Source organism: Schistocerca piceifrons, chromosome 4 (genome assembly GCF_021461385.2).
Source record: "Schistocerca piceifrons isolate TAMUIC-IGC-003096 chromosome 4, iqSchPice1.1, whole genome shotgun sequence".
Lineage (NCBI taxonomy): Eukaryota > Metazoa > Arthropoda > Insecta > Orthoptera > Acrididae > Schistocerca > Schistocerca piceifrons.
In genome coordinates this window covers 384,405,042-384,424,328 of record NC_060141.1, presented here as the reverse complement: position 1 = coordinate 384,424,328, position 19,287 = coordinate 384,405,042, and the positions used below count along the sequence as shown (strand labels likewise).

Below are 19,287 nucleotides of genomic sequence, written 5' to 3'. Positions count from 1 at the left end.
GAAATACTATGATTGCACATAGAAATCAGAATTACACTTTAATACATGAACACAAGCCAGATGCTTGATTGACTGAACCTGTGACCAAGAAGCATTCTTACTTAGGAAATTTGAAATAGAAAATTTTTTTTATCACTCATATATATTGACGAAAAATACACTCTGATCATTACAATATCCCCAATCGAACAGCATCGGCTGTCTAGCCCATCAGAACAACGGCACACGACATCCTCACAACTAGTACTGCTATCAACATCGTCTCAACAAGCACTGTCCACGGCAACCTCCGAATCACTACTGCCAGGGGAGGCGGCTGAATTATACTCTTTGGCGCAATCTCTGGCGCTGTGACTCAGTGTAGCCACCTTTCAATAGCCATTACGGATTCAAAAAATATCGTTCTTGTGAAACACAAGTAATGAGTGGTATCGGCAGAACATCTCAGACTGATTCCATATTTCCTGATTTCCTGAAGGATTTTGACACAGTTCTTCACAAGAGAATTATGATCAAATTTCGTGTCTGTAGAGTATCGCCTCAGTTGTGCGACAGGATGCGCGGTTACCTGCCAGTAAGGTCACAGTTCATAGTAATTGACGGAAAGTCATCGAGTAAAAGAGAAATGCTATCTGTCGTTCCCCACAAAATGTTATGTGCCTTCTCCCGTTCCTAATATGTATGAACGATTTAGGAGACAATCTGAGCAGCCTTCTTAGATTGTTTGCATATGACGCTGTTATTTGCAATCTAGTAAAGTGATCATAAAATCAAATCAATTACAAAATTATTTAGACACGATACCTGTATGGTGCGAAAAGTAGCAACTCACTTCAAACAATAAAAATGTGAGGTCATCCACTCGAGTACTAAAAGGAATCCGTTAAATTTCGGTTACACGATAAATAACACAAATCTAGAGGCTGTCAATTCTGCTAAATACCTTCAGATTACGATTACGAACGCCTTAAATTGGAACCCCAACATAGGAAATGTCGTAGGGAAGACGAACCGAAAACTGCGTTTCATTCGCAGAACGCTTAGAAGTTGCAACCGGTCTACACCGCCTACGTTACGTTTGTCGGTACTCTTCGATGATTGGTTGGTTTGTGGGAGGGACTAAACAGCGAGGTCATCGTGTAGGATTGAACCGTCGTCCTCCCGAATGTGAGTCCAGTGTGCTAACCACTGCGCCACCTCACTCGGTGCTTGGTATGGGATCCTTACCAGGCAGAACTGACAGAAGGCACCGAGAAAGTTCAAAGAAGGGCGAAGTTATAATTAAATCTAGACCTTTCACTGCTTACAGGCGTTGACAAACATCAACGGGGAATTTGAAAACGTGTGCCCCGACCGGGACTCGAACCCGGGACCTCCTGCTTACAGGGTAGACACTTTATCCGACTGAGCCACCGAGGACAGACGATAGTGCGACTGCAGGCACGCTCCCCGTGAGATCCACAATTTCCAACTTTCTGTCCCTCGTTCGAGTCCCGGTCGGGGCAGACATTTTCAACTGTCCCCGTTGATATTTATCAACGCCTGTAAGTAGCGAAAGGGCTAGATTTAATTATAACCTCATTCTTCGAGAGCTTCAAGATCACCAATTACATCTGTACAGATACCAGCTTCCAAGAAGGGCAGTTCGTTTTGTATTATCGCCAAGAAGGGGACGGAGTGCTATGAATAAGGTAAGCGAATTGGGATGGTGATAATTAAAACAAAGGCGTTTCTCTTTGCGGCGAGTTTTTTTCACAAAATTTGAATACCAACTTTCTCCTCCGAAAGCGAAAATATTTTGTTGAATATCGCCTACTTAGTCCAAAATGATCATTATAATAAAATAAGATAAGTCAGCTCTCGCACCGAAAGATATAGATGTTCGTTCTTCCCGCGCGCTATTTGAGAGTGGAACGGTACAGAAACAGCGTGAATACAGCTCGGTGACCGCTCTGTGCTTAATGTTAACAGCTGAGCAGTCATGCAGAGGTAGATTTGGTACAGTACCATCTGACTCCACCCACTGCTTTGACGGCTGTTCCGTTTGTTGAGTGAAGCAGTGGATCCAAGTATCGTCCGCAGCAACAGATTGGCCAGAAAGTCAGTTATAATACTGGTGAGAGATTGCCTTGTTTTGATCATCAGTCAAAAAATGTAGGACTCATTTATTACCAACCTATCTTAGCATTTGTTCTTCATTTAACATACAGGGTGTATAAAAAAGAAGGACCCGATTTTAAAAAAATCAAACTATTATGTTATTTGAGATATGTAAGCAACGTACTCTCGGAAAGAGCAAACCCTCGGTTGTACATGGTTCCCCCATACGTAGCAGCAGTGTGCGCCCACTTCTGTTCTAGCAAAAATGGTGTCGGGACAGCAAAAAGCGTTTTGTTGTCTACGTTTTGCGCAGTGCAGGTCAGTGATAACTGTTCTGTGTGACTTTCGTACTAAGTATGGTGTGGATCCTCCTACAGCACAGAGCGTTAGACGATGGCGAGAACAGTTCCGAGAAACACGTTGTTTGTGTAAAGGCAAATCGCCGGGCCGTTCCCAAGTGTCTGACACAGACGTAGAACGCATCCGCCATAGTTTCACAAGGAGTACGCAGAAATCCGTTCACCTTGCAGCTCGACAGCTCAACATGCCTCCGATGTCCGTCTGGTGTGTGTTGTGTCTACGTTTACACATGAAACCGTACAAAATTTAGCTACTGGAAGCTCTTCGTGAAGGTGACAAAGAGCAACGTGTGGAGTTCTGTAACTTTGTTCTTGGGAAGATGGAGGATGACAGTTTTCTTCCACGCTTAGTGTTTAGTGACGAGGTAACATTCCATTTAAATGGAAAGGTGAGCCGTAATAATGTTAGAATATGAGCTACAGAAAAATCGCATGAAATTGTAGAAAATAAGAGGAACTCTCCAAAATTTAATGTATTTTGTGCAGTTTCCATTTTTCTTCGCCGAGAACACTGTTACAGGAAGTACATATCTCGATATACTTGAGAACTTTCTTTTCCCACAGTTGGAGACTGATTCGAAGGACTTCATTTACCAACAGGATGAGGCGCCGCCACGCTGGCATCTGGAAGTGCGAAAATTTTTAAATCAGGGGTTTCTGGACGAAATGATTCAGCCCTACATTACTGGCCTCCAAGGTCACCGGACCTCACTGCATGTGATCACTTCTTACGGGGGTCTATAAAAGACTGTTTATGTGCTTCCGATACCAACAACAATGAATGAACTGAGACGTCGCATAACAGCAGCTGTGGAAGCTGTAACTCTGGAAATGCTTGCTATAATGTGAGAACAGTTTGAATACTGCATTGACATATGCCGTGCATCTCAGGGGGGGGGGGGGAGGGGGGCATATTAAACACCTATGAAAAAGTATGAAAAAGAACTTTATGAGTTTCCTGTTCATCAAAAACAAAAAATAATTTTATATGTTTATTAGTTTCAGAAATATAGACGTTCCAGATTGGATTATTCTTTTTTGATGCACCTTGTATATTGTCCCTTTTATTCCCGTAGCGCCAGCTGTTTCATACCCCTTTTAATCGCCGACCATCTAATAAAATATTGTGCTATTCCTCGATTTTATTAATCTCTGCTGTTAGGTGTTGATAGATTTTCAGTGGATCACCTTAAGGGGAAGCGCGAACTGTGCTTTCAACTGTTTGTCAAATACTGAAGTGTTTAAGGTGGTATGATATTAAAGTGTTTTAGGTGGTATGATATTAAAGTTCATTTATTTCACTACTCTATGTAGCCATATAAATTTAAAAAAATCGTTAAGAATGGACCTTGGAGCGGAGCACCAGAGATCTCGCAGTATCCACCCGTAGCCGGTGATGTTAGAAACGTAGGAAGCTAAGATAAAGAAATGGCAGGTCATGAAGAAACAATAACGAACCGCAGTGTAGGAATCGCAAACTTTATTAGTTCTATCACGGCAATTGCTGTTAAGTTTATATGAAAAAAATGTGAAACAGATTTTTACAACGAAATAATGTGTTAAAAAGAGAGATTTTTTGAGGTGAATTCACAGGGACTGTAGTAAATTGATGCGTTTATCCCGAAATAGTGAAAACGTATAACTCTTTCGCAAGTAACACTTTTGTAAACCCTATTATATCGACTGTGAAATTCATAACGCCATTAATTGATGTTTCATAACAGATTTGTGTGATATAGTTATAGAAGGCTGGAGATATGCGTGATTGTATACAAACAGTTTAAGTATTAAAAAGGTGCGGATTGAAAATCTGATACATGTTGCGTGAAGTCTGTAGTGGAACAGTTGAATTTTATCGACAACAGGCTTCTGAACAAGCACTGAAAAAGCAGCCTTGCCTGAGTAATCACAGGGCAGTTTGTAACCTCCTCCTCACTTACCGACATTAATGAAAGTGAAAAATTAAACCGGGTGTACCTAATGGAAATTTGGGAAAAGCAATCGTCACCGAAGTCAATTTGTCGGTAAAGAGGGAGGAAAGGGTTACATCTAAATGAAAGGAAAAATGCAAATGAAATTGGTGGAAATTAATTTTGAGAAGGGGTAAAGTTAATAAAGAAAGTAAATGTGCGGCGGTTACGTTAACAATTAACTAGCGGAAGTTACATATTTGAGATTTGGGGGAAATTACGGTCGCCAGTCCTAAGGAGAATTACTATAGTAACTGAAAAAGAAAGGTTATTACACATATAATTAGCACTAGAAGCGTGGCAACTGAAGGTTGACACGTGTAGTGTGAAAACTGAAAGTTTATCAGAAGTAATAAATTTCGCTACACTCTGACTTAATTTAGCAAAAGAATTAATAAAACAGGAAAATCGAAAGTTAATTTAGTGACTGAAGTTAATAGTGAGCTTTCTTTCTGAAACACATCGAAATTCAGTAAAATACGGTTAGTCTTGGACTACCTCAACAATCATTTCAAAAGCTACTTGAATCTACGCAATTTAGAAATAAGGGATTTAACTTTGAACTTGAATTAAATGATTCTGAACAATTAACAATAGTAAAATTTAGTGCGTACCAAGCTGAGCTGCAGTCACAGGTAAGCTAAAATACGGTAGCAAAATTCGCACTCTTATTTTGTGCTTGTGTAATCTGAATATTGTAGCCAGCTATGAATGCCTTAACTGAACTTTGAAATTAAAGCAGTGAAATCGAATTATATTACTTTAATGCTGGCGTTTGAATTTCAACGACACTCGGGTTCATTTCGGAAAAGGAAGGGACCCTGCTTGGCAATGCAATTGGGACAATGAGCAACAAACGTTCATGCTAAGTTGCTGTAATTTTGTGATTTGAACAGTTTGAAAAACTCAGGTCTGCCATACAGTTCTAAAACTTTACGTGCTTCAGTCTTCCTTGTTGGTTGATTGAAGGTTTGAAGCCGTCGATCGAGGAGGTGGCGACCGACAGTCAATCATTGTCGGCCATCGCTGTTGCAGAAGCTGGATGTTGGCGCGTCTTCTTCTCGACACGGTCACCAGGCGAAACGGGCTCTTGATGTGCGCCAGCTAATGCTTCCCGTCCGCGACACCGTGTCAGAAACTATCATAGCAAGTAGAGCGCAATTACATGCTGCCCAACCCCGAAAGCGCGGCAACTCGCGGGAGCGTCACACAACACACCTGCTCCACTGCACCACCCCAGCCAGACCCCCTCTGCTCAGCCCGCGCTCCACGCGGCAGAGTTAACACTACCAAAGATTCTAACCACTCTGGTTCTCCACACGACCTATCGACGTATTCGTTCGATAGCATAGTTTTCCCTAGGCAAGACCCAGCGTAAAAATACAAATAATATTTACAAAACAACCAATTATACATCGACATATATATATATATATATATATATATATATATATATATATACAAACAGTAAAACAATTACAATATATAAAGAGACAGAAATGTCATATCTTAAGGTAACAAAACAAGGAAAAAAATTATAGTACAATAGATGGAAATAGGAGCAAATGCATTTCCGGCGTTACAAGTTGAACAGAGACAGTGAGAGTTAGTTAGGAAGGAAACTGTATATATGTTAATTGTTATTATTAAAATCGAAAATGGAAAGTCCAGGATGGAATAACGATAACAGTAGGAAAAGGATACACTACAGCTCGCAACATAGAGGAGGAGTTGTGTTTTAGACAGGCCAATGAAACGCCTACTTAGTATTTAAGCTTTACGCCAAAGGCCTTCTTCTGAAATAGGAACCACATATTCACACAAGCACAATTCTCACACATATGACCACTATCCCTGGCAGCTTCCTGACCACAGCGGCTGGAGAAAGTGGCTACGTGTATGTGTACTGTGATTGTGTAACATATGCTTTCTATTTCCTAAGAAGGCTCTTTCCGAAGAAGGCTCTTTGGCCGAAAGCTTATATATTTAATAGTCTTTTCATTGCGCCTGTCAGGTACTAAACGCCTTCTCCATGTGGTGAGTAGCAATCTATCCTTTTTATAATTTAATTGCTATTATTACTTCAACGTTTCATACGCTAATAATTGACTCCCCAATACCAGTTAGCACTCCAGATGACTGCTAGGTAAAACTATAGCGGCATCAGGAAACTATTAGGACAATATTATTACTACAGGGTAAGTATTCATCGTTATGCTGTGTGTACAGTGAGGTGTCACGTTTCTGTTGTATGATGATGAGAGAAGGGAGAGGATAGCCCCAGCGTCAGCGTATATTCAGGCCCTCTAGAGTAGCACTTCGGGGGCCGTCGAGTTTAACGTCCCCATCCGACTTATGAATGAGCCTCATCAGTATCGCGTGTCATGCACTCACTTCATGGTGCTCTACGGAGAGATTTGAAATCTAATTTAGGACAAAGTCTGGTAATCAGAAACTTAACGCCATCACCTCTCCGAGCGGCTCTAGGCGCTACAGTCTGGAACCGCGCGACCGCTACGGTCGCAGGTTCGAATCCTGCCTCGGGCATGGATGTGTGTGATATCCTTAGGTTAGTTAGATTTAAGTAGTTCTAAGTTCTAGGGGACTGATGACCTTAGAAGTTAAGTCCCATAGTGTTCAGAGCCATTTGAAGCACCACATCTTCTCCCCTTGCTGGCCTAGTAATTGCGGTAAAAATTTCTTCGACCAGCAGAATTCAAACCGGCTACGTCCCATTCTAACGCCATCGATCAGGAGTGCTTTGGCGATCTCGGTTGCGGGGGCATTTGGACCGTGTTGATCAGATTAGGCAACTGTAATACAGATTTTGTTTTTTGAATCATCAGTCTACTGACTGGTTTGATGCGGCCCGCCTCGAATTCCTCTCATGTGCCGACGTCTTAATCTCACAGTAGCATTTGCTGCATGCATTCCAATCTCTGTCTTCCTCTATCTACAGCTCCATCTAGAGCCACGGAAGTCATTCCCTGATGTCCGTCCCTTCTCCTTGTCAGTGTTTTCCACATATTCCTTTCCTATTCTGCATAGAACCTCCTCATTCCTTACCAGTTCACCTAATTTTCAACATTTGTCTGTAGCACCACATCTCAAATGCTTCGACGCTCTTTTGTTCCGGTTTTTCCACAGTCCATGTTTCACTACCATACAACGTACATTATAAGAAATTCTTTCTCATATTAAGGCTGGTATTTAATGTTAGTAGACTTCTCTTGACCAGGATTTCCCTTTTTGCCAGTGGTAGTCTGCTTTTGATCTCCTTGCTCTGTCTGTCATTCGTTTTTTTGCTGCCTTTCTTTGATTGACTCTCAGTCCATATTCTCTACCCATTAGACTGTTCATTCCTTTCAATACAGTCTGTAATTCTTCTCCAACTTCACTGAAGGTAGCAATGTCGTCAGCTAATCTTATCTTTGATGTCCATTCACGTTGAATTCTAATTGCACTCCTGACCCTTTCTTTAATTTCCGTCATTGCTTCTTCAATGTACAGATTGAATAGTAGAGTGAAAGACTATATCAGTGTCTTAAACACTTTTTAATTCGAGCGTTTCGTCCTTGCTCGTCTACTCTTATCGTTCCCTCTTGGCTCTTGTACATATTACACTACTAGCCATTAAAACTACTGCACCACGAAGATGACATGCTACAGACGCGAAATTTAGCCGGCAGGAAGAAGATGCTGTGATATGCAAATGATAAGCTTTTCAGAGCATTTACACAAGGTTGGCGACGGTGGCGACACCTACAACGTGCTGACATGAGGAAAGTTTCCAACCGATATCTCATACACAAACAGCAGTTGACCGGCGTTGATGTGATGCCTCGTGTAAGGAGGACAAATGCGTACCATTACGCTTCCGACTTTGGTAAAGGTCGGATTGTAGCCTATCGCGATTGCGGTTTATCGTATTGCGACATTGCTGCTCGCGATGGTCGAGATCCAATGACTATTAGCAGAATATGGAATCGGTGGGTTCAGGAGGGTAATACGGAACGCCGTGCTGGATCCCAACGGCCTCGTATCACTAGCTGTCGAGATGACAGGCATCTTATCCGCATGGCTGTAACGGATCGTGCAGCGACGTATCGATCCCTGAGTCAACAGATTGGGACGTTTGCAAGACTACAACCATCTGCACGAACAGTTCGACGACGTTTGCAGCAGCATGGACTATCAGCTCGGAGACCATGGCTGCGGTTACCCTTGACGCTGCATCAGAGACAGGAGCGCCTACGATGGTGTACTCAACGACGAACCTGGGTGCACGAATGGCAAAATGTCATTTTTTCGGATGTATCCAGGTTCTGTTTACAGCATCATGATGGTCGTATCCGTGTTTGGCGACATCGCGGTGAACGCACATTGGAAGCGTGTATTCGTCATCCCCATACTGGCGTGTCATCCGGGGTGATGGTATGTGGTGCCATTGGTTACACGTCTCGGTCACCTCTTGTTCTCATTGACGGCACTTTGAACAGTGGACGTTACATTTCAGATGTGTTACGACCCGTGGCTCTACACTTCATTGGATCCCTGCGAAACCCTGCATTTCAGCAGGATAATGCACGACCGCATGTTGCAGGTCCTGTACGGGCCTTTCTGGATACAGAAAATGTTCTACTGCTGCCCTGGGCAGCACATTCTCCAGATCTCTCACCAATTGAAAACGTCTGGTCAATGGTGGCCGAGCAACTGGCTCGTCACATTACGCCAATCACTACTCTTGATGAACTGTGGTATCGCGTTGAAGCTGCATGGGCAGCTGTACTTGTACACGCGATCCAAGCTCTATTTGACACAATGCCCAGGCGTATCAAGGCCGTTATTACGGCCAGAGGTGGTTGTTCTGGGTTGCGATTTCTGAGGATCTATGCACTCAAATTTCGTGAAAATGTAATCACATGTCAGTTCTAGTATAATGTATTTGTCCAATGAATACCCGTTTATCATCTGCATTTCTTCTTCGTGTAGCAATTTTAATGGCCAGTAGTGTATATATCATCCGTCTCTCCTTATAACGTACCCCTAGTTTTTCTCAGAACTTCGAACATAGGAAATATTCAACAACATTTTTTTATCAATTTAGTTTTTGCTTTTCGGCCTTACTTATGTGTCACGCTTCCTGAGAGAACACAGAATGACTGATACAGTATTACGTGTAAACCGCAACATAGCATTCACTGGCCGTTGAACATCTTCATGTTACGCCTCCTCCACTCTAGAGCTCCTTTGCCCGTTAAATGCAACGAAGCCTCTTGTGCTACACGCGACATGGCATGTTAGCTGCGATGTCGCTTCTAGCATATGCGGGTCCTCCGCGTCGCTTTGTGTCAGGCTGTTTACGCTCTGTTCGCGTAAGGGAGGGTCATGATAAAGCGCCTTGCGGACAGCGATATGTAGGAAATTTATGAGGTGCCGTACGGCTCCTTTCAGGTGGTTTTGTTTGCACTCTCCGCGTCAGGTGGTTTTGTTTGCACTCTCCGCGTAAACATTACAGCAGTAACTGTGAAATGATGGACTATCGTGACGTTAATACCCTTGATGCACTGTGTTTGACGGTTAATGTTTCAAACCTGGAGCGACGGGACATAGTTTGTGGCTTACTCTTCGATAATGTACACGGTGAACGAAATTAATCACTCAGTTTTGGACAAGAATCGAATGAGTAAACTAAAAGACACGTTTAGCGGCGTACATGGGCGAAGCGTTTGCTTCACTTATTAACGGACAACCAACATAGTCATTATGATACGCGTTTCACGTTAACGTCTTATTAACTCACCCTCCCTTCTTTTAGTGCTCATTCCCAGGATTGGTCTCCAGCAGTCTGCCTGGTAGAAACTATCATCCAGTTCTGTTGATATATGGCTGGCATTAAAATTGCAACACCGGGAGGGATAGAAAATAATGAAACTCTGGATGTCGTGCGTATATCGTTTAACAAGAAGGATACAAAATAAAAGTTGTATGGTGCGGAGAAACCACGGGAAAGAGAAGAAATACTTAAGTTGATCGATGAAAGAAGGAAGTACAAAAATGTTTATAGAAACCCAGGAATACAGAAATATTGGCCACTTGGGAATGAAATAGACAGCAAATTCAGGGGGCAAAGGCGAAGTGACCTGCATGAAAAATGTGAAGAATTGGGGATAGAAATGAGTATCGGAAGGACTGACTGCATGTAGAAAAGTCAAAACTCCCTTCGGCGCGGTTAAAAGCAAGAGTGGTAGCATTAAGCAAGCAATGGGAATTCCATTGTTGATCGCAGAGGAGCGAACGGACGGAAGCAAAGAGTACACTGAACGTCTCGATGACGGAGAACTTGTCTAATGACGTGACAGAACAAGAAAGAAAGTCGATAGCTAAATGATAAGGAAACCAGTATTCGAATCAGAATTTAGAAGAGCTCTGTAAGACTTTAAATCTGATAAGTCAGAAGGTATTGACAAAGTTCCATTGTAATTCCTAAAATCATTCGAGATCACATCAATACGACTATTCACGTTGATGTGTAGAATGTATGAGGCTGGGTATACACTACCAGACTTTCGGAAAAACGTTATCCACACAATTCCGAAGAAAACCAAGAGTCGACAAGTGCGGGAATTACAACATAGTCAGCTAAGATTTTGACGACAATATTATGCTGAAGAATGGAACAGAAAATTGAGGTTGTGTTAGGTGACGATCAGTTTGGCTCTACGGGGGTTGGGTTGTTTGGGGGAAGAGACCAAACAGCGAGGTCATCGGATCAGGGAAGGAAGATGGCCGTGCCCTTTCAAAGGAACCACCCCGGCATTTGCCTAGAGCGCTTTTAGGGAAATCACGGAAAACCTAAATCAGGATGGCCGGACGCGGGATTGAACCGTCGTCCTCCCGAATGCGAGTCCTGTGTGTTAACCACTGCGCCACCTCGCTCGGTTTGGCTCTAGGAAAGATAAAGCCACGAGAGAGACAGATAATGGAAGACAGACTGAAAAAAAAATTGAGACAGGTTCATAGGATCTGTCGACGTAAAAAAAGCGTTCGACAATTTAAATTGGTGCGAAATTCTGCGAAAAATAGGGGTATGCTATAGAGAAAGATGGGTAAGACACGTTATGTACAAGAACCATAAGGGAACAGTCAAGTGGAGGACCAAGAATGAAGTGTTCGGATTAAAAAGGCTTTAAGAGAGGGATGTAATCTTTCGCCTCTACTGTTCAGTCTATACACCGGAGAAGCAATCACGGAAATAAAAGAAAGGTTCAAGAGTGAGATTAAAATTCAAGATGTAAGTATGTCAACGACAAAATTTGCTGATTACATTGCTGGCCTTAGGGATAGTGAAGAAGAATTACAGGATCTTCTGGATAGAATGAACATTTTAGTAAGTAGAGAATATGGATTGAGAGTAAATCGAAGAAATACGATAGTTATGGGAAGTAGCGGAAATGAGAACAACGAGAAACTTAACACCGGAATTGGTGTTGATGAAATAGACGAAGTCAAGTAACTCTGCTACCTAGGCAGCAAAATATGAAAATAACTCATTAAGGACGGAGGAAGGAGGACATAAAAATCAGATTAGCCTTGCCAAAACGACATTCCTGGCCAAGAGAAGTCTACTAGTATAAAACATCAGTCTTAATTTGAGGAAAAAATTCTAATAATATGCGTTCTGAGCACAGTTTTGCATGGTTGTGAGACATGGACTGGGGGAAAATAGGAATAGAAGAGAATCGAAGCATCTGAGATGTGGTGCAACAGGAGAAAGTTGAGAATTAGGTGGCGGAATGATAGGTATGGAATGAGAAGGTTCTCCGCAGAATAGATGAGGAAAGGAGTATATGGAAAACAGGACGATAGGATATCTTTTAAGACATCAGGGAATAACTTCCTTGGTGCTAGAGGAAGCTGTAGAGGGTGGAAACCGAAGAGGAAGGCAGAGGTTAGAATACATCCAGCAAATAACGGAGGAGTTGTGTTCCAATTGCTAGTCTGAGATGAAAAGCAGGCACGGGGGAGGCATTCGTGGTGGGCTGCGTCAGACCAATCAGAAGACTGATGACTCCGCAAAAACTACGGCCGAGCATTGATTCTAACTGAACTTGAGTAACAGATACGGGTACCTCATTTAATAGTGCTTCAACTGTGTGCCACTGTATGTTAATCATACTGGCAGTCGATGTCCAGATGATTTCACTGGTAGAGAGGTCTGGAGAACATTCGAACACACTCTGTATCGAGGCAGTTCAGGACAGCACGCGCAACATGCGGTGTTGTGTCGTATTATTGTAAGATAATGGCACGTAGACTTGAAGATGAGACACAGCCTTAGGCGTAAACACGTCAGGAAAGAACGTCTGATACAAAAATTACCGGCTGTGCCAACACAGATGATCTTATTGTGTATCCAGTGACTCCCCTCACCATCACAACAGGTGTTGTATGAGGATGACACAAGCTGCCAACGGTCGTTCTCCTTGATGTCTCCATTGGCGGATACGTCCATCTCGACACTGTGGGCAGGACCAGGACTCACAGTTTTTCGGTGCTCCAGACGAAATCGCACAGTCCCTGTGGATACTTGTGTTGCTGCAAACAAGCCGATTTCCTGACGCAAGATACGTTACATAGTCGTATGATCCTACACGCCCAAGTGAACATTATTTCTAAACTCTCGAGCGCTAGTCATGCGGGGCCGCTGGGTTCCTAAATGGCATCGAGTATGGTCGTCCGAATCCATCGATTCCTAACAGTCGTGACGTCCCAATCAACTTCAGGAACAGTACTGCGGAACGATAAGACATGAGCTTCATTCTTGAATTCCAACTTGTGCTGCTTTACGTAGTAAAAAACGATGTAGTAAAAAATGATCTTCTCACAAGCAAGCACCAGTCAATTACGATTTCTGAATGATGAAACCTGTTGTGTAACTTTTCCATATATGAAGAACTAGCTCATCTGGCCATGTGTTGCTTTGACTCAAACTGGTTAAACGGAAAAGGAAGAAAAGAGAAAGCTTACATCTCTAATATGTATGGAAATGAAGATTCGGGATTGCAGCCGGATGATATCGACTTCTTGGCACGATATTTCGACTGAAAACTTTTCAACCATCTTCAGGTGAGTGATCTGCACTGGAGATTGCTAATTCACATCACATCGAAAAACTGGCGCGGAAATGCATGCATAGTGATGACACTACTATGTGCTCTCTCTGTCGGAATGTGGACTCGCACAGCTAAAATTCAGATGTCATGTTAATAAAGTTAACTCCTGTTTTCTTTCTGAATATATTAAACAAATCTTCCTGTCCCACGCCTTATCGAGTTGCAATCCGCCATCATGATTAATCAGATCTTCCACGAAATGTACTTCCACCAACTCGTTAGTAAATGAATCTCAAAAGGATCTCGTCGAGGCCAAGATTACAGTCGCAGAATAATCCATGGAGTCACCTGTGGAGATATAATGCTCGGGTATGTCTGACGTATTGGGCTGCGAAAGGCAAGTGTGGTGATCATGTTCAACGCATCTTTCACGCACTGTGCGCGTTGTCTGACCAATCTAGGCTTTGTCACATTGGCAACATATTCTGTAGATTCCAGCGCTCCGCAGTCCTCAATTGTCCTTTGGCGAACCAAGAAGAGCACAAATATTTGTAGATGGGAAGAAAACTACTTTGACCTGATGTTTCCTTAAGATTCTTCCTAATTTAGACAAAATATTGCTGGCATATTGGAGGAAATCTCTGGACTTGAACCGTTCCTTCTCCTCTTGAGAACCATTGTCTTTGGACTCAGCTTGCAGCTGTTCAGCTCCTTTGTAAGGCGGTCTCCAACAGACACTACATATGCCCAATGCACCAACGTTCGAAGGAGACCCATAGTTTGTGATGGGTGGTGGCAGCTAGAAGCCTGCAAATACAGGTATGTTTGTGTGGGCTTACGGCAAACGAAATGTCCCAATGATCTATCCACTTTCTGACTGACCAAGACATCCAAAAACTCCAGGCAACTGTCCTTCTCCACTTCCATCGTAAATTCAATATTCTCGAGGATTGAATTCAGGTGCTGCAGAAAGCATGAAAGTTCTTCTTTGCTGTGGGGCCACATTAAAAAAGTATTATCTACATATCGTCAGAAGACTTTTGGTCTAATTTTTGCTGAATCAAGTGCCCTCTACTGAAAGTCTTCCATAAAAATGTTTGTTATCAGAAGGGAGAGAGGACGACCCATGGCAACACCGTCAACTTGCTCAAAATATTTGTTGTGGCGTAGAAAGACAGCCACGCCACGGAAGTAGCCGAAAGGCACGCGTTTAGCAGGCAAGATATAGGTCTGTAACAGGATACGTAATGAATGCTATAAAGAAAAGTACGTAGCTTCTGGACTACTTAACTTTAATCCATCCTTTTGGTACATCTGGAGATTGTGGCGATACAAGTGAGACTCTTTAGATACATGCAATGTTACTAATGGCGCCTTGCTAGGTCGTAGCCATGGACTTAGCTGAAGGCTATTCTAACTATTGGCTCGGCTAAAGAGCGAGGCTTCGTCCGTGTAGTCGCTAGCAAAGTCGTCCGTACAACTGGGGCGAGTGCTATCCCGTATCTCGAGACCTGCCTTGTGGTGGCGCTCGGTCTGCGATCACACAGTGGCGACACGCGGGTCCGACATGTACTAATGGACCGCGGCCGATTTGAAGCTACCACCTAGCAAGTGTGGTGTCTGGCGGTGACACCACAATATTCATTGTTGAATAAAAAGTAGATTGGGGAAAAACCATGACGAAATAGCTCTGTTATATCGGCTTTGAACTTACTGCTGATGAGACAACGAATCAATGAGAGGGACCCTAGTGAACAGTGAGACGACGTCGAAGCTCATTCATATGTCAGACTCAGATTCGAAATGACTTCAGTCTATTAATAAAGTCATCTGAGTTGCAAATATGATGCGAACAATTCCCCACATGACATCTCAATGAAGATACAAGATGTTTAGCTAAGTCACAAGTCACAGCACCGATATTGCTCACACTAGGACGTACTGGAAGATCTTCTTTGTGGATCTTTGGAAGAACATTCAGCCTCGGCGGAACGCAGCTATGAGCTCATAATCTTTTCGCAACTACTTGTGGAAGTGAAGTCGAAATCAACAACATTGACGTATTTCTTTCTACTATCACTATGGAGTCTTCAACAATCTTCCGGCACGTTGGTGCACTCAGCATTCTATAAACCTTTTGGCGATACATCTCACGTGGCGACAGTGCAGTGGCGTTTCCCGTATCCACTTGAAGGACCATCGTGTGAGGGTCATCACGTAGCTTCCGGTCCGGCGCAAACTGTCAACATTCGCCATTGCATTACCAGAATGCCCTGTGCTGCTGGCGGTCACACGTTTCTCACTCACCCTTTCTCTTTCCTTCCCCGTCCTTTGTTTCGTATAAATTAGAGAAATTATGAGAAAACACGAGAAAACATAACCCTATAATTCAGCAGTGAATGCAGCACAAATTTCACGGTTCCAACTGAGGCTGAAACAGCGTCCTACCATTTTGCAACTGTTGAAATCGTCCTGGTATTGAACTTGGAAGAACTTGCATCTGGCACCCATTGTATCGGAGTTCATATCCAAATCATCATCCGAGCCGAGTATTGTTCATCAGAATCGTAATCGTTGTTGCTTGAATTTGAAACCTTGTGTTTTCTTCCAGTAAGTTTCTACTGATTTTTACTGGCAGGGTTCTTCTTTTGTGCAGCCATATTTGCCATGGAACGCACAGAAGGTTTCTTTTCTTTTTCTTCTAGCTTTCTGTTGAGAAAGTGCTGAGTGGTGTGCTCTCTTTACATTTCCGTTTGTTTACTGTTTTCTGCCTGTCATGTGTACTTTGGGAAAGTGTAAGTGGAAACTGTATGTGACTGTATTGTACACCAGGAATAAAATGTCTCGGAAATTTTTGGGTAGACGATCTGTATAAAACAAAAAAACCATTTGATAAGATCTTGGTAACTCGACCACTTTTTCAAGTAATTTATTAGATGTGACCCAGTACATCACTTGCTTTACAGTTCAAATCAGAGAAACAAAAAGGAAAATTAATCACCTTTCACTATCACTGCTGTTTCAAGGCAAACTTAAACCGTTTTTGTCCTTTTCAGAGGAGGATTAGAATGCTGGTCCACTGCAACCAGAGTTCGATGTGGCGACCACCGAATTCTGTGCATACGTTTTACCTACGAAAATAATGATGTGGCAGACATTGTCTGTCCACATCTGGTGTCTCTGCAGTCTCTCCTGCAGGGACTACAACTCGTGCCACCAGATCTTCTCCTCTCTCTACAGGAGCCTCATAAACCAAACTCTTCATTCGATCCCAGAGAAAAAAGTCCAATGGAGTTAAATATGGTGATTGAGGAGACCAAAGGATTGGACCATTTCAGCCTATCCATCTGTGTCCGAATCGTTGCTCCAGGTAACGTGAACGTGAGCGGATGCGCCATCATGCAACAAACAGCATGTCTTGACGGACGTTCAATGGCAAAGCATCCAACTCGTCCAAAAGATGTTGTAAGAAGGTCAAATAGATGGGAACCGTAAGCGTGAGTAGAAGGATGTACGGCCCAATCACATGACCATCCAGGATAGTTGCCTACACACTGATACAAAATCTGCGCTGGAATCCCTGGACACGCATTGTCTGTTGGTCTTCGTCTCCACAGACATGGCTGTTTCGAGAATCGAGAACACAATCGCCATTAAATTTCCATTCATCTGTGCAGAGAATGCGCCGTGGAAGTATTAGTGGCTCGTTGATGCAGCGGCGCAAAAACTGCGTACAGAACTCAGTGCATGGTGAAAAATCGGCTGGCATTAGTGACTATATAGTTTGTGTGCTCGTATACTCGTTGACAGGTTCTCTTCAACGTGGCACAGTACGGCCTTTCGAATTCGGGTGTGCGGCGTGTCCTTGGAGCAGCACAGTCACGCCTGCCGGCGGCGAAGCTACACTTTCTCGAAGCCACTGTGTATGCGATAGAGTCGGACATTGTGAACAACGATCTTGATTAAAGAAACGAGCTGCGCTTACGTTACCGCCAGCTTCGCCATGCAGCAGAATCGTGTCGGTGTATTCTGCAAACATGTACTCAAACATGTCGATCTGATACTCACTGACACGTGCATAGACGTCAAACGGCATTAGCCGATCCGACGTAAGCACCCTCCACCATGACTACCCTGTTGCAAAATTTATTTATTTGAGTCGTCAGTCTTGTGACTGGTTTGATGCGTACCGCTACGAATTTCTTTCCTCTGCCAACTTCATCTCAGTGTAGCACTTGCAACCTACCTCCTCAATTATATGCTGGATGTGTTCCAATCTCTGTCTTCCTCTACAGTTTTTGCCCTCTACAGCTCCCTCTAGTACCATGGAAGTTATTCCCTTATGTCTTGATAGATGTCCTATCATCCTGTCACTTCTTCTTGTCAGTGTTTTCCACATATTTGTTTCCGATTCTGCGCAGAACCTCCTCAATCCTTACCATATCAATCTACCTAATTTTCAATCTTCGTCTGTAGCACCACATCTCAGATGCTTCGATTCTCTTCTGTTCCGGTTTTCCCACAGTCCAGGTTTCACTGCCATACAATTCTGTGCTCCAAACGTACGTCTTCAGAAATGTCTTCCTCAAATTAAGACCTATGTGTGATCCGAGTAGGCTTCTCTTGGCCAGGAATGCCCATTTTGTCAGTGGTGGTCTGATTCTGATGTCCCTGATCCGTCCGCCAATGGTTATTTTACTGCCTAGACAGCAGAATTCCTTAACTTCACCTACTTCGTGATCGTCAACCTTGATGTTAAGTTTCTCGCTGTTCTCATTTCTGCTACTTCTCATTACTTGCGTCTTTCTTCAATTTACTCTCAATACATATTCTGTACTCATTAGACTGTCCTTTCCAATCAGCAGATCATGTAATTCACTTTCACTCAGGATAGCAATGTCATCAGCAAATCGTATCATTGATAGCCTTCCACCTTCAATTTTAATTCTACTTTCCAGCATTGTTTCTTCGATCTACAGATTGAACAGCAGAGGCAAAAGACTACAGCCCTGTATTTTACCCTTTTAATCCGAGCACTTCGTCCTTGGCCGTGCAGTTTTATTATTCCCTCTTGACTCTTGTACGGATGTATATTACCCTATAGCTTAGCCCTATTTTTCTCAGAATTTCGAACGTCTTGCACCATTGTACATTTTCGAACGCTTTTTCCGGGTCGACAAATCCTATGAGCGTGTCGTGATTTTTTTTTAGTCTTGCTTCCATTATCAACGGTAACGTCAGCATTGCCTCTTTGGTGCTTTTCCCTTTCCTAAAGCCTGTTGCATACCTACGTAGCAAACATGTTTTTAAATGGACGTAGCGCGGAATCGGACATGGGTTCCAAATCATTCTGCGGAGATCTGGGGTGCAAATTTCTCGACCTCCGCATTCGGGTGTAGAAATGCAGGGTCCCCCTGAATAGTTCAGGCGTGCACTATACCCAGGAAGCGGCTAAAAGGGTAGCGGAGTAAGTGTGGAATGCACATGTGGGTTTTTTAGGTTAGAGAACTCCCTCCCTAGGCCCGACAAGACGCCTCCTGAGACGCGACAAGGTAGCAGTAGGAACAACACAACAGGGAATGACAATATTAATGTGGTAATAGTAAACTGCAGGAGCGTCTATAGAAAGGTCCCAGAACAGCTCTCATTAATAAACGGTCACAATGCCCACATAGTACCAGGGACGGGAAGTTGGCTGAAACCAGATGTAAACAGTAATTAAATTCGAAACTCAGATTGGAA

General features: G+C 43.2%; 1 protein-coding gene and 1 non-coding gene across 2 annotated transcripts in view; one reads left to right on the top strand and one right to left on the bottom strand.

Annotated features, from left to right (window-relative positions):
• LOC124795860 (protein nervous wreck) overlaps positions 1 to 19,287 on the top strand; it is a 737,145-nt gene that overhangs the window by 413,392 nt on the left and 304,466 nt on the right. The gene's annotated exons all lie outside the window — the stretch shown is intronic.
• Trnat-ugu lies at positions 1,346 to 1,419 on the bottom strand. Its single transcript has one exon. It is a non-coding gene; the product is annotated as a tRNA-Thr (tRNA).